This window comes from Hibiscus syriacus, unplaced genomic scaffold, assembly GCF_006381635.1.
Source record: "Hibiscus syriacus cultivar Baekdansim isolate YM2019G1 unplaced genomic scaffold, ASM638163v2 tig00000452_pilon, whole genome shotgun sequence".
In the NCBI taxonomy this organism is placed as follows: domain Eukaryota; kingdom Viridiplantae; phylum Streptophyta; class Magnoliopsida; order Malvales; family Malvaceae; genus Hibiscus; species Hibiscus syriacus.
Genome location: NW_024061787.1, coordinates 834408 through 851123, shown reverse-complemented (window position 1 = coordinate 851123; position 16716 = coordinate 834408). Strand labels below are relative to the sequence as shown.

Sequence of the window (16716 nt, the reverse complement as noted above, 5' to 3'; positions counted from 1 at the left end):
AATCTCATTCTAAATCGTTTCGAAGGATAACATAATTGTCATCTGATTCACTAAAAACTTAACTTTTTTAAACTTTAAGAAACAATTTACTTACCTGCAGACATTCCAAAATCATTGGCAATTTCAATAATATTTGTGCCTTTTTAATTCTCGATTTCTCTTATATACTTTCTAAACTTTCTGATAGTTTCCTCTAATCTAGCTACTTTACCTGAAAACCCTAACCTTAATAGGGCAAGATACTAAAGTCTCCTTAATCCAATTGAATTAGTTCTAACATCGATTCTATTTCTAATATTATCTACATTCTTACCCTAGTTTTTAACTTCCAACATCTAACATATACATTTCCATATTACATTAGTAAGAAGTAGCATCACTGATAAAATCATAAAACCATACCAGATCAGTAATTTTGACATCCTAGTGGCGTGTACATATTTCTAACATAACATAGGCTCGGTTTAGGCAAACTAAAAAAAGTAATCCCCAATTACTATTACAAACCATTTTAAAATAAATCTGATAAAGCAAACCAACAAATATAATATACATGCCACTAATAAGTCAAAGTTATGTTGCCTTACTAATAGTGTCGGTAGGTTTGATTTTTCATTAAATGCTGGAAAACTTCTCACTTCACGTCCACTATTTTATTCAAAAATACACAAGAAAATCATTATGCGCTAAGTAAAACTTAGTGAGGTAGAAATATAGCTAAAAAATAAAATCCATAAAATATAAACAACAAATTGAAAATTTAAACAAAAACAATTAAAACTTTAAATCGAGCTAGTCAGGCCGTTTTCCTTTTGAAAACCTGAAGATCGTCATATAATGATTTTGTCAAAAATAATGTAAGTCATCATTAAATATCATAAATAACTTTTGTTCTTTTCATTCGAACATATTTCATAATTTTCTTTCAATTATGTGTTCTTTTCTTTTATATATTGTCATAACTTTCACACTTACTATTATAGCCCAATGTACTTGTAAAAGAATACAAGGTACATGAGTATAAGGTGTGCACTAGGCACAACATGATGCCAAATCATAACTGAAACAATGATATGATGCACTTCAGTACAATCATAACATGAGCACCAATGGTGCTGAACATTGGTACGCGAATGTACCAAAGTTGAACTAATAATTGATAACTGATAATTGATAAGTACTCCCTTAATTGCATGCCAAATGTACCTACGACTCTCAATGCAACATACAATGAGTTTATATTTGTCATCATAGAAGCTATGGGAAAGGGTGATAGAGGCTAGGTTGAGACAGGTTACTAGGGTTTTGGAAAAACCAATTTGGCTTTATGCCAGGTAGGTCTACTACGGAGGCGATTCATCTACTTCGAAGGCTTATGGAGAAATATAGGGAAAAAGACCTTGAGAAGGCGTTTGATAGCGTTCCCCGCGATTCAATCTGGAAGACCTTGGAAATGAGATGGATCCCAACGACTTATATCCGGGAGATTTGTGATATGTAATGTAGATCTACTACTTACGTCAGGACTACAGTTCGCGACACCGAGGCATTCCCGGTGGAAATCGGACTCCACCAGGGGTTGGCTCTTAGCCCTTACATCTTCGCCTTGATTATGGAGGGCATCTTTTGTGCGACACCAGACGGTGTTCCATGGTGTATGCTTTTCGTTGACGACATTATCCTAGTTGCTGAAACAAAAACTGAGTTGAATAGTAGACTGGCTACCTGGAAGAATGCTTTGGAAGAAAAAGGTCTAAGGATCAATATTGAAAAGGCAGAGTATTTATGTTCAAACTTCATTGGGAACCAAAACGATGAAGATGTAGAAGTATGCATAGAAGGACACGTTCTCCTCTCAAAGGATTGTTTCAAGTACCTAGGGTATATGATACATAAAGATGGGGGTGTAGATGATGACGTTACACACAGTATAAAGGTGGGATGGCTAAAGTGGAGGGATGCTACTGGAGTTTTGTGTGACAAGAAGGTTCCTCTAAAACTTAAGGGAAAATTTTATAGAATGGCAATAAGACCAGCGCTGCTGTATAGATCAGAATGTTGGGCAATCAAGAAGGATCACGTAAGGAGGATGGAGGCCACAGAAATGAGAATGCTTTGATGGGCATGTGGTAGGACTCTATGGTACATGACAACAAACTATGCGATTAGGATGTCCTTGGGGGTGGTGCATGTATCCGAAAAATTAAGGGAGGGAAGACTACGGTGGTTTGGGCATGTTCTTAGGCGATAACCATCAGATGCGGTTAGGAGGGTAGAGTCGATTACAGTCGACGGTGTCAGAAGGAGAGAACGACCAAGGCGGAAGTGGGAAGACTACTTGAGATCTGATTTGAAGGATTTAGCCCTTACCAAGGACATGACCTCTGATAGGAAAGTATGGAGACTTAAGACCAGCGTAGCTGAGTAGTGCGGGTCACAACCATAGGGTGTAACATCTCTGTCTTCTTTTTAATGCCTTTGTAGTAATTTCCATGACTTCTACTTTATATATGTTTCTGCCATTGGAATTTATGAAGGCTTAGAACTAGGGTAATGGTGTAGTGTTGCCTTAGTTTAGGTGTTAACCCATTTGACTTTATTCGTTCTTGTAGCTTGCTATCGTTGACTTCTGTATATCATTCTCTTCAGGTTTCCTCTTTTTAAATTTAGCCGGGTCTTATGTTTCTATCTATAAGCATATATTTTTACGCAGGGATTTATTTGCAGAGATTACTTCCCATTATAGACGTGCATATGAAGATTGTTCAACTATGAATTTATTTATTAATTTATACATGCATGGCCTTGAGGGAAGCCTACTAACCTACCTCTCCCTTAACCCATTGTATATGGGAATAGGGTTTTGTTGTTGTTGTATAGAATCATTTATTAATATATGTCTGAAACTGTAAAACATCTGAGAACTGTAAACATCTGATAACTGAAAATAATCTTATAACTATAAATATCTAATTACTAAAAATCATCTGATAATGTAAACATTTAGAACTCATCATAATAAATATCATACTTGGGCAGTTCATACCCAAAATCATTCATTAAACTTGATGAAAAAATATTATAGAAATATTTCATATTGAAAATTTATAAATCATACAGGAAAATAAAATGAGGTTGATTAATTGCAAGTCGTCCTTGATTAGAGTAATCAAATAAATAAACTAGACTCATTTGAACAATTTACTTATAAATCAAATATAAGTCTCACTAAACTTTAAAAATTGCTTCCACTACACAATTGATTGAAATTTCATAATCTGGTTGTTTTCACTACATTCAAAGAAACATTAATATGTATTAATATATATATTTAAAAATTACTCCGTTTACACCACTAAAAACTAGACTCAAATACAAATCTAACCATATAAGGCACTCCTTCTAGTTTCACTTGTACAATTTATAGCGAATTTTCAAAGTTAACTGACAGAAGCTATTTTGGACATAATTTGTTGTCCTGTTTTCTAACCTATCATTGATTAAAAATTCATATATTTTTTATACTCCTTGAAATTAGTTTCCATTTTTTCTGAAAGAAACTAATAGACGAATCCAATGTTATAAGATTTATCCTCTAATCATTTTTGTAGAATTTCTGATATTTTCTAAACTTAGTATTCAAAACATAATTTTTAGGCAGATTTTACCAACTAGTGTCCTTGACTTATTCAGTAGTTCTATTATCTTACTAAATAAACATATAAACTTGAATCACACTTAATATAATACTAGGAGTCACTTATTAAGGTAACTTTGACACTGGCTCACCGAATGACAATGTTTGGTCGAAACATATATTCAAATGAAATGCACCCACCTTTGCCCTGCTATCAAATCTTCTTGATCCGACACTTTTTCCTTCCCTTTCAAGCTATCTGAATCACTAAATTTACTGTAGACTAACGACGTCATATAATAACATAGAATATTCAAACTATTCGTTAGTATTGAACTAACATAATCTAAACTTAAATAAAAATATAATAACCCAAATAGTAGGCTAGTGGCTAATTTGAAAAAATTAAAAATTGAAGATTTAATTGAATAATTGGTAAAAGATAAGAAAATGAATTGAAATAGTGTTTGAACTAAATTGTAGAAATAGATGAATAAGGAGGGCATTTTGGTCTTTTAGAGTGAAATAAATTTAAATAAAAAAGGGAAAGAAAGCTAAAGAAGCTATTTTCTTCTTCATTTCTTATTGCCCGTGGGTTGCTATCCTCTATAGCTCTAAAGGTAAGTTTCAATTATGTGGTTTTTTCTTTTGATTGTGGGTTGTAAGTGATAGGAAATCTTAAGGAAGGATTAATTGAGGTTTAAATCATGAAATGGAGAAAATATTAGAGATTTTAGAAAATGGGTTTGAAATGAAATATTAGTATATTGGTGTTTATTGAAGTTTACTGGTAGATTTGACTTACCAAAGAGATAAATGAGAGATTAGAAGTATTAGATGGGTTAAAGAACATAATAGAAAAATAGGGTTGATTCTTAGAATTAAATGTTCTTGAAAGATGTTAGATGTTTTAGGAAACAAATTGAAAGAATAGTAGTATGGATAGTTAAAGAAGAGTGTAATAGTATTGAATGAGGTAAATATAAAGAAATTTCACCCCATTTGGGTATTTTTGAGCTGAAAACTAGAAAATCTGGACAGGGGTATCGGTACCCCATAAACAATACCGATACCCTAGGCAAGAATTATGCTAAATTATATAAGAGGTATTGATACTGATTTAACCAGTATCGGTACCCAAGCAATGGGGTATCGATATCAGTAAAAATATCAAATCTAAATTGTGTATCGATACCTAGAGGGGGTATCGGTACCATAGCAGAGGGGTATCGATACCATGATGAGGGTATCGATACCACGCTATATCGAAGCTAATTTCGGAATTGATTCATTAAGAGGGTATCAATACCCTAATAGGGTATTATCGATACCATAGAAGGGGTATCAATACCAAAGGATCATAAATGTTGAGTTGAGGCTGATATTAGTATAGAAGTTAATGATATTTTTTTTAGTATTGTTTAGGTATAGTTGTTAGAAAATATTATAACATTGGATATGTTATATGTTTTATGAATGCTGGAGTACATCTGAACCAAGCTCCCAAATCACAAGGCGATAATTGATCTGAGGTCCTTGTTTGCTATGATGAAATTATATGATGATGGCATGTTGTTAGCCGAGCTACAAGTTAAACCTACCTTGGTCGAGAAGATCAAGGCCAAACAATTATTAGATAGCTCCTTACTTTCCATTTTTGAGCAAGTTGAGCAATGATCTACCTTAGATTATGCTTTTGATCATGATAGAGTATTATGTTTCAAGGGTCGTTGTTGTGTGCCTTATGATGCAGAGTTGAGACATAATATTCTCCATGAGGCTTATAATAGTCCTTATGCTATGCACCAAGGTGGAGATAAGTTGTACCCTAATATGAGAGAGAGATACCACTGGGTTGGCATGAAGAAAGATAGTTTTGACTATGTGGCGAGATGGCTGACTTGTCAATAGGTTAAGGCAGAGCACCAACATCCATTTGGTTTATTCCAACCTATTAAGATTCCTAAATGAAAGTGGTAGCATATTGCTATGAATTTTGTTACTAGACTACCTCTGACTCATTCGAAAAAGGATTATGTCTAGGTGATTGTTGATAGACTCACCAAGTAAGCTCATTTCATTCTCGTTCGAGTAAATTATTCTCTGGACAAGATGGCTAGGTTGTATATTTCAGAGATTGTCAGATTGTATGGGTTTTTGCATCTATTATTTTTTACTGTGATTTGATATTCACTTTGAGGTTCTGGGAGACCTTACACGAGGCTCTAGGAACTCGTCTGAACTTCAGCACTGTCTTTCATCCTAAGACTGATAGTCAGTTTAAGAGAGTGATTAAGGTCTTGGAGGACATGCTATGAGGTTTTGTGATTGATTTTTGTGGAAGTTGGGATGACATTTTACCTCTGACAGAGTTTGCGTATAATAATAGTTATCATCCCAGCATCCATATCGCACTATATGAGACTCTTTATGGGCCCAGATGTTGTACTCCTATTTATTGGACCAAGTTGTGCGATAGAAAGAATTTAGGTCCATATTTAGTATGTAAGACTGAGGATATTGTTATATTGATCCGTGATCACCTGAGGGAGGCTTTTGACAGGCAGACATCCTATGTTGATCAGAGAATGAAGGATATTGTGTTTTAGGTTAGGGATCATATTTTTCTTAAAGTATCTCCATGTAAGAAAGTGCTGAGATTTGGACATAAAGGTAAGCTGAGTCTCAGATTGATTGGACCATATCGTATTATGAAGAGAGTTGGACCTGTTGCTTATAAGTTAGAGTTACCTCCCTAGCTTAGCCCTATTCACGATGACTTTCATGTGTCCATGTTGATGCTATACCATCCGAATCTGAGTCACATCATCCAGGTTGAGGATGTCAAGTTGAGACCCGATCTATCTTATGATGAGAAGCCTGTTCAAATTCTAGATCGAGACGAGATAGTTCTTTCGAACATGCGTATTTTGATGGTAAAGGTCTAGTGGAGTAACCGTAGTCCCACATAAGCTACATGGGAGATAGAGGAATCAATGAAGGAGCATTTTCTTCATCTGTTTGCTTAAGGTAAATCTCGAAGATGAAATTTTTCTTTTGGGGGAGAGTTGTAGCATCACTAATTAAATTACTTTTAATTTGATTGAATTAATTAATTTTGGGGACTATTTTTTTTGCTTTCGAAAATTTTAGGGTAGAATTTGAAGTCCCTAAAAATTTAGGGACATACCCTATGATTTAACCATTGTTAGTCAGGTTAGAAAAAAGAAGGGGAGAAAAGGGTCAAGATAAAGAATGATTTATGTTGTTAATTATTGAAGGTACTCGAAACTCTTGTAATCGCTTATTAGCTCGACCCAGTTCATCTCAAGCTGTGAGACTACACGAGCCCATGATTACTTGTATAGTTTTGTAAACCCTTTAAATAATTAGATTTAAATATTATTTCAATAGTAACCCCAAATTCATTATAGTTCAAGTTCGAGTTCCGCTATAGAGCATGGTGAGGCTAGTGCTCAGTGGACTTCCCTGACTGACTTCTTTTTAGGTGTGTTCCTTATGTGTGACATATTGATTTAATATATGTTTTTAAATTCTCATGTGAACATGCTTGTTTTTATCTGATTTAAATTATGGTTGTCTGATTTGAATTGAGTACTGAATGATATATCTGATTTGAAAATATGATTTTGTTTTAATGATTTTAAATCTATATCTGATCTTTATGTGTTTTCTGTTTTTCAATATTTACCAAAAAATAACTTTGTATGTTTTTATGTCCTACTGAATTATTGGAACTATATGAAACTGTTTTACAGGGGAACTTATTGGATGTGTTATGGAATTTTGTAGGTTTAGCCCTGATCAGGCTGGTAAATCCATATGGACCTAAAGCGATCCTTGTGTGGGCTTCTAGGCCCAGTGGGCCTAGTGGTAAGACCTTATAGACCCTATGGCACTCTTACAGGGTTGCTCATTTGCTTTATACATTGGGTAAGTCCTTATGTACCTAAGGGCACTCCCCTCGAGTAGCTCATACGCTTCGGCTAGGATAAGTCCTTATGGACCCAAGGTTCTCCCTTAGGTTGGCTCCTAGGTCCAATGGGACTAGGGTAAGTCTTATGGGTGCAGTTTTAGGGAGCTGCATATGGCGTAAGGCTAGAGGGTAGCACTGTGTTTTGAATTAAAATTTTACTGCCACTTTCATTATATGACTTTGGAATCATATTTTATATTATCACCAAGTATTTTATGCTTATTCTGTATGATTTGGTTTCACTTTTATGCATGACATTTTACGTTTTCATTTCTCGATTTGAACTTTATACTCTAAATTATGATTTTTTAAGTATGTTTGGTTACGTATGATTTTAACAGTTTTGAAAACGTTTTAGAAAGTTTGTAATATAATTCACTAGACCTAGTCGAGATGCATAGGCCGAGTCTAGGGGGTTATAGACTGGGTTTAATACCCCAAATTTAGGTTAGTAACCAAAACATAAATTTTGAAAGTTTAGTAGCCAAAGTATAAAATTAGGAAAAGTTTAGGGACTAAATTGGTATTTTTTCCAAAATCAATTTTTATGCCATAAATAAATAGTTCACCCTCAAGAATGACGTTTTGGTGGGAATTAGATTTTGGATCCGAAATTTATGTTAAAAGCTAGAAAATGTTAAAGTCCGATAAAAATTCGGTAAATCGGATCGAATAGAAATTTTGAAAATTTTGAAGGATATTAAATTAAGATTAGAAATATTATTTCACATTTTAAAATGATGAAAAATAATATGGATCATTAGATTTGAGAATTTATTCCCATTTTCAAGTTGGACCTTTGTATAAAAATGGGAAGATTGAAATTTTTGGAAAGTTGCATGGGTAAAGTTGTAAATGCCATAATATTTTGTTCATCTTTGACTTTGGGAAGATGATAAGGGACATATGGTTTGCTATGGATGTACTTATCAAGTTTCATTAAAGGTAAAATTGTGATTTCCTAATTAAATGAATTTTAAATTCATTTAAACTTAATAAATGACAAATTAACATGAAATTAACTAGAAATTTCACGAGACCAAGCTCATTGATCGCTTGTGAATGTATATACTAAGGCAAGCTAATTTGTGCAAGTATACACAATCGATGCAAGTAATATAGTAGTGAGTGAGTATCGTCTCCACATGGATTGAATTAGAAATATCTTTTCACCACAACTAGAACTAATGCCACAAATTAATCCCACTAAGTATTAAAGCTAAGAACTAATATTAAGGAGCAAAGAATAATGATTCAATGATTGTAAACAAGTGTGGTTGAAACAAAGAAAATATGCAGACAGATAAAACAAAACAAAACAAGTATTGGATTAAATATAATGAAAACAACCTCACATATTCATACGTGTCACAGAGCACTGATGCTAAACTATTGTCTCGACAACAATTATTTTAAGAACATAATTAATTATTATGAATGACTAAACTGCCCAACAAGATTACTAGGTATTCTTAGACGGTTGCTATGGCAATAGCTCTCGGCGTTAACAATAGACGTTGTCTTAACCTACTCTAGCCTTTATCCCTTTTAGTCATTTGAAACTCACTCCTTATCTATAAGGTAGACAAGTTAGAACTTCACCATACCAGATTCATTCCTTTACTCACGTTGATCTCTTTTAATTCTCTCGAATTCAAGAATCACTGCCTAGACAAAAGGCTATCTCTCGATGCTCTTACAATGCCCAGACATGTTTTACCGAAACTCCAGGTGATCTCTCGATGCTCTTACAGTGTTAAGGCAAAATATTTAAACTATGAGCAAAACAGTCATAAGCAAACATAATTCATCATTCATAAAAGCATTCATGGTGTTATCAAAGATCATCCAAGATTAAACTGTTTATTACAACCTCAAATAGAATTAGAGTTTAGGAACAAAGGAAGAATGACTCATAAAGATGGGGCTATGTCGCGACAATCCTTATCAGTACCACGCCTGCCTTAGTGATCACCCTCTCTCGAGGCCTGATCACCGCTCTGCTATCGTCTGGCTATAGAGAACACCAAGGAAGATTGGGGGTAGATGGAGGGAAAACACTGCAGCTGCTTGCTCAGGCCTAAGGTGAAGCTCTTATTTCTTCTTCCTTGCCTCCTTCTTTTTGCGGCTACGACTGGTAATTATAAGGAGAATATCCTAGGGCTTTGCATGGTTTTGGAGTTTCCTTAATTAGCCATTATTAATTTCCCAAACTTAAAAAGGAAAGGCAGCTGGCGGTTGTCAGAATAATCAAGGCTTGCTTGCATGTGAAGTAGGTCATCCAGCTGGCACGTGGCATAGGCGGTTTCGCCATATGTGCTTTAGACTTCTTCAAATAAATCTTGCCTCGGTGAGATAAATTTGCTCCTTAGATTCTCATCTGCTCCATTGGCCTTTGCAACTTTTCATTGTCATGACTAAAATGTTCTTCATCTGTAGAGTTCCTACACAAACACAACTCAAACAATCCCTTCTCCTCAGCAGCATCAGTTAAGCCAAATAAATCTTGCCTAGGCAAAACTTATACACCACAAGCAAATATAACCTATATGCAACTAAATGCAATGCATACTTTGTTTAGACGAGCAATAACTTAAGTGAAAAGACTATAAATTAAGTCTTTTTAAGGAGTTATCACACCCCCAAACTTAAGCTATTGCTTGTCCTCAAGCAATGGATAATAACTAGAATAAAATTAAAATTGTCATGGCAAAGCAATATCAAGAACATCATCAGGTTTAAGATTTCAGGCCTCAGTAAAAATATGAGGCCTCAACATGTTCGACAGTCATATTAGTCAAGTCCCCTCCCTAGTCAGGATACTTTGCAATTGTGTGTCGTGATTGTAACCAGTCTATGCATAGAGGTAATTAGAAAACTTAAAGTAAGCACTTCTAGGTTGTCAAGGCAAAAAATTATTCATCAGGCTTAGTTTATACTCCTAGTTATTTATAAACTTTTATTCTCTTTATCCACATTTTTTATATAATGGAGTCAGCTCATCACAACTACCATTCCACACTCTAGGTGAAAGGTACCATACCTTCCACCCCTAAGCTAGTCGGGCAGAGTCATCCTGTTACTACTTTCATTCACTCATATGCCTTGGCTACTCTTAATTTCTTTTGGAGTTTTTATTATTCATGCCTTTGCATAGAGGAGTGTCCCTTTGTATTTTTCGAGTTTTTACCTTACCCTTAGAATATTTTTGAAGTCTCGGCAATTAGAAAGTTATTTCCCTAAATTTTTATAGACTACCTAGAGAAAAGACAACCTACAATCATGTTTATAAGTTTCAAAGGATCAAGCTTAGGGATGGTTCTCTTCTTCAGACAGTCTTTACAATAATTCTGGCCTAGGCAATAGAATTTTGCATTCATCATTGGGCATCCCTAATTCATTCTTAACAATAATCTTAACCTGCTTATGTCATGACAACAAAATTTTTCAACTAATTAACATAAATTATTATTTAAAAAAGTATGGCAAAATAGACAACACCTCCCCCAAACTTGCAGGATACATTGTCCTCAATGCATGAAAGCTACACTAAATGTTGTTATATGAAAATGCGAAAATAAAAATAAAAACGAAGACTAAAAAAAACTTATTGTGGTGGTGTGGCTTGACTTGACGCCCTCGTGCAGCGTCGTTTGGGAGGGGAAGGGCTCTCGAATCCCGAGTCTACTGCTTCTGGCTGAGAAGGAGATGGCTGAAGTGGACGAAGCGCGGGCTGGAGTAGACTGCTCGGTCGTGGGAGTCGGTTGTGCTGGAACTGGTGGTGGACTAAGAGCTACTGTTGAGGCTGGTGGTGTCGATTGAACTGGGGATGGAATAGGATCCTGCTCAGGCTGCTTCAGTATTGGCGTGAAATCTTTATCAGTTAAGAAGTGGGGTTGAGTATCACTGTTGCTTTTGGTGGTGGAGAAGGATGAGGAACTCCTCGGTGTCGCTGTGGCTTTCTTCTGGTATGGGTGAGACATGGGTTGCCAATGGTGGCACATCAGTGGCACCCCTAGTGGAACGTCTGGAGGGACATAAGATGTCGAGGCATGGAATGTTATGTCGCCCGTATTGTAGTTGAGGACACTGGGGAAGGTTGGCAGTCTGATCATTATAGTTGGGAGCAACTCCTTGATGAAGGCGTTGAGTTGCATGTCCCTTGCCTTGGCATATTCAAAGTAAATTTTCATGTGGTCCTCCAGGCACCCGATCTTTTCACGCGTCTCATGCGTGTGTGTGACCACATCGGCCATTCTAGCCGCAGCAACCGATTTTTCTCCTCGCTCCAGACCCTCCTTTGAGTCGTCATCATTGAAACTCATCAACTCGGGGACCTTTTTCTTTGGCATACCCTCCTTGGGTTTGATGAAGTCTTTGAATGGGTCCTCAGGAACCTTTTTCTTTCTGCACAGTGCAATTATAAGATTTGGGAACAGTAGGTTACCACGGTTCCTCTTGGTACAGTTATGGATCTGCTCAAAGAGGATTTCACCCACATCGATCATCCTGCCGTATATGATCGAGTGAAATAGCATCATCCGCTTGATGAGGACAGTGGTGCTGTGGGACGTTGGCATCAGCTTGCCTTTAAGAAAATAGTTCCACAGTTTCACATGTGGCGTGAGGGCTCGACGACGCTTTCTTGTGGGGGCATTCCCTTCGAACTTGGCCCACCCAAAACATAAATCCTGTAGAACTCCACTGTAAGTTTCTTGATCTACCTCGGCCACAAATTTCTTATGATGATCATCCACCTTCCCCAACTTAAAGTATTTGTTAAGTGCAGAAGGGGAAAAACGAATGAATTTTCCTCAGACATATACCATGTGGTTGGTGGTGTCCGCGAGGTGGGCATAGAACTCTCTCACCATTTTCGGTGCTACGGCGTTAGGATTACGAGCAAAATTCTCCCATTTATGCTTCTTTATGACGTCCATCACCTCAGGGCCAAATTTTTCTTCTCCCTCAGCTGGAAAAATGAATCCATCCTCCAAATAGACTTGGCGTTGCTGAATGGTTTTGAAACGTGCCTCTGCTTCGGCTGTTTGGAAACGTTCGAAACTCTATCTAGGGGGTAGGGCCGATCTCGATCTCACCATTTTTCTTGGATGATTTTAGTGGTGGCGATGGGGAGGTATTTTTGAGAGAAAGAAAACAAATATTCTGGTTTGTAGAGAAAGATGGAAACACAATGAAGAAGAAGAAGAGTGGGTAGTTTTTTCTTAGAAAGTGATGGTTGGTTTTGGGGGTATTTGCATCTTTTCTCGGTGGGGAAAATATTCTCATTAAATGAGAAATATCTGATTTGACGTAAAGGAGGAGAAAAGATTTGTTTCCCTTTTGTTCTGCCGCCAAAACCTTTTGCCCTAGTTCGTCCTTTCTCCTTCATGCATACTTCAACTCTCCATGCTGCCACGTGTTCCTTGTTTGCCTACAATATGAGAGAATAGAATAATAAAATAAAATGGATTAAAGCATAAAATAACTTAACTTATTTGTGTACAAAATTCAGATTTTCATTGCCTAGACAACAAATATTTTCTCAATTAAGAAAAGCATACTCTTGGGCATCGTGTGCCAATGATGTCGGTTTGTCGCGCATGACTGGGGTTCCTTTGTACTCCTTAAGTCTCTGCCCATTCGCTTTGAAAATGGAACTATTGTTTTGGTTCTGAATTTCAATCGCTCTATTGTCATGGACTTGGTGTACGATAAATTGTCTTGACCATCGTGATTTTAGCTTGCTTGGGAATAACTTAAGGCGTAAATTGTAGAGCAGTACTTATTGTCCAGAATAAAATTGCTTCAACAGTATTTTTCTGTCATGCCATCGTTTTGTTTTCTCCTTGTAAAGGCGGGCATTCTCGTATGTGTGTGCTCTAAATTCATCCATCTCGTTTAGTTCTAATAGTCTTCTTTCTCTAGCAAGCTGAGCATCCATGTTTATCTTTTTGATGGGCCGATAAGCTTTGTGTTCGAGTTCAACCGGTAGATGACATTCCTTTCCATAGACTAGCTTGAACGGGGACATTCCCAGCGGTGTCTTGAATGCTGTGCGATAGGCCCATAGTACTTCATCTAGCTTCGGCGACCAAATCTTTTCGACTTGGGTTGACCATTTTTTCGAGGATCTGCTTGATTTCTTGGTTAGATACTTCGGTTTGTCCATTTATTTGAGGGTGATACGTCATAGCAACTCTATGTCGTACTCCATATCTTTTCAGTGCCTTGGCAATCAATTTATTATCAAAATGTGTCCCTTCATCGCTAATGAGAGCTCGTGGTGTCCCAAAGCGGGTGAATATATTTTTGTGCAAAAACTTCAACACGGTCTTGGAGTCGTTCTTAGGTGTTGCAATGGCTTAAACCCATTTTGATATGTAATCCACTGCCAAGAGAATGTAAATATCTCCGAATGATGTTGGAAAAGGTCCCATGAAATCTATGCCCCATACGTCGAAAAGTTTGATCTCCAAAATGTTTTTTCATTGCATCTCATTCCGTTTCGAGAAGTTTCCTGTTCGTTGGCATCTATCACATGACTTGTAGAATTCATGCGCGTCTTTGAACATGATTGGCCAATAAAATCCCGAATGAAGCACTTTTGCTGCTGTTTTCATCCCAACAAAATGCCCTCCATATGGTGATGAGTGGCATTGGAGTAGGATATCTTGTTGTTCTTCTTCTGGAATGCACCTTTGGATTATTTGGTCTCCGCACTACTTGAATAGAAATGGTTCATCCCAGTAGTAATGTCACATATCGTGTCGAAATTTCCATTTTCCTTGGCTAGATAAATCAAGAGGAATAATACCACTAACAAGAAAATTAACGATGTCAGCATACCATGGTGCATCCGTGACAAATAATATTTTTTCATCAGGGAAATCCTCTTTAATATATGTTATGTCAGGACAATTAGGTTTGTTATATAGGCTAGACAAATGGTCTGCTACTTGATTTTCTATACCTTTTTTTATCCATGATATCTAAATCAAATTCTTGAAGTAATAATATCCACCGAATTAGTCTAGGGCTTTGCATCTTTTTATTAATCAGATATTTAATAGCTGAGTGATATGTGTGCACAATTACCTTAGTGCTTATTAGATATGGCCTAAAATTATCGAATGCAAATACTACTGCTAAGAGTTCCTTTTCAGTGGTGGTATAGTCCACTTGAGCATTATTAAGCGTTTGCCTTGCATAGTAGATATCATGAAAAAATTTACTTTTTTGTTGCCCTAGAACTACTCCGAATGCATATATAACTAGCATCGCAAATAAGCTCAAATAGTTCATTCCAGTCTGGTGGGATAACTATTGGCGCTGCTGAAAGCTTTTTCTTCAAATCTGTAAAGGCATTCAAACAATCATTAGTAAACTTAAATGAATGATTTTGTTGAAGAAAAAGACATAAAGGTTTAGAGATTTGAGAAAAGTCTTTTATGAACCGCCTATAGAATCCTGCATGTCCAAGGAAACTGTGTACACCTCGCACATTAGTGGGTGGGGGAAGATTTGCAATTACATCCACTTTGGCTTTGTCGACTTCGATGCCATGGCATGAAATTTTGTGTCCCAACACTATTCCTTCAGTTACCATAACATGGCATTTTTCCCAATTCAGTACTAGGTTGGCTTCTTCACAACGTTTCAACACCTTGGATAAATTGCCGAGGAATCGGTCAAAGTCATCACCCAAAACGGAGAAGTCGTCCATAAATATTTCCATGCACTCTTCCACCATTTCTGAAAAGATTACCATCATGCATCGTTGGAATGTAGCTGGAGCATTACACAGTCCAAACGGCATTCGCCTAAATGCTTAGAAACCATACGACATGTGAACCTTGTTTTCTCTTGGTCTTCGGGTGCTATAGAAATTTGATTATACCCCGAGTATCCATCGAGGAAGAAATAAAATGCCTTTCCTGTTAATCTATCCAACATTTGATCGATGAAAGGGAGGGGAAAATGATCCTTCTTTGTGGCTTTGTTGAGCTTCCTATAATCCATGCATATGCGCCAGTCTGTGACTGTTCTCGTTGTGAGTAACTCATCATGCTCACTTTTAAGCACAGTTACACCACCTTTCTTTGGCACGCATTAGACTGGGCTAACCCATGAACTATCAGATATAGGATAAATCACTCCCGCATTCAGCCATTTTATTATTTTCTTCATGACAACCTTTTTTATGATCGGGTTAAGCCATCTTTGGGGTTCTATCGAGGTGCTATGGCTATCTTCAAGATTGATTTTGTGCATGCATATGGTTGGACTGATTCCTTTCAAGTCTCCCATCATCCATCCTATAGCTTTTCTGTGCTATGACAAAACATGACACAAACTCTTCTCCTGTTCGGAGGTTAGGTTTTAGAGATTATCACTGGTAAAGTTTCATCAACTCCTAGATAAGCATATATCAAATGTGATGGTAAAATCTTAAGCTCCAATTTCGGTGCATGTTGTGAAGATGACTCTTGAGATTTAACTTCATCATAATCTAAAGGTTCGAATTTCATACCTGACCTATTAAGAAATCTAAATTGGTCATTTGTCTTTCCTCCGTGTTTTGCATTGTCGTCGCTTTCAGGGTGTTCATTGTGCAGATTTATGTTGTTGTGACCATGATTGTCAGAACCTTCTTCTAAAAATAGTTCGTCTGGGCCAAAGTTTTTTGCCTTATACATCTCGATTGTCGGTTCATGGTACAAAGTATTGTACTCATCGAGCCTTAGGGATTCACCTTGTCCAAGTATTACCTTTTCTTCAATCTTACTAATGCATTGACATTCCTCTGGATCATCTGCGTATTTCATAGAGTTGAAAACATGAATCGTGACGCTTTTCTCACCAACTCTCATGGTGAATTCTCCCTTTTCACAATCTATTAAAATTCTCCCGGTGGCTAAGAATGGGCGTCCCAAAATGATTGGTGCATTTTCATCGGCTTCACAATACAGAATGAGAAAATCCACTGGAAATATGAATTTATCCACCTTTACTGCAACGTCTTCAATTATTCCCTCGGGTCGCACATAAGACCGATCAACCAACTATAGAATGACCGAGG

The 16716-nt window shown here is 36.7% G+C and overlaps 1 pseudogene; it reads right to left on the bottom strand.

The window, feature by feature from the left end:
• LOC120205429 overlaps positions 1-16507 on the bottom strand; it is a 45821-nt pseudogene extending 29314 nt beyond the window's left edge.
• Positions 16508-16716: the final 209 nt, after the last annotated feature.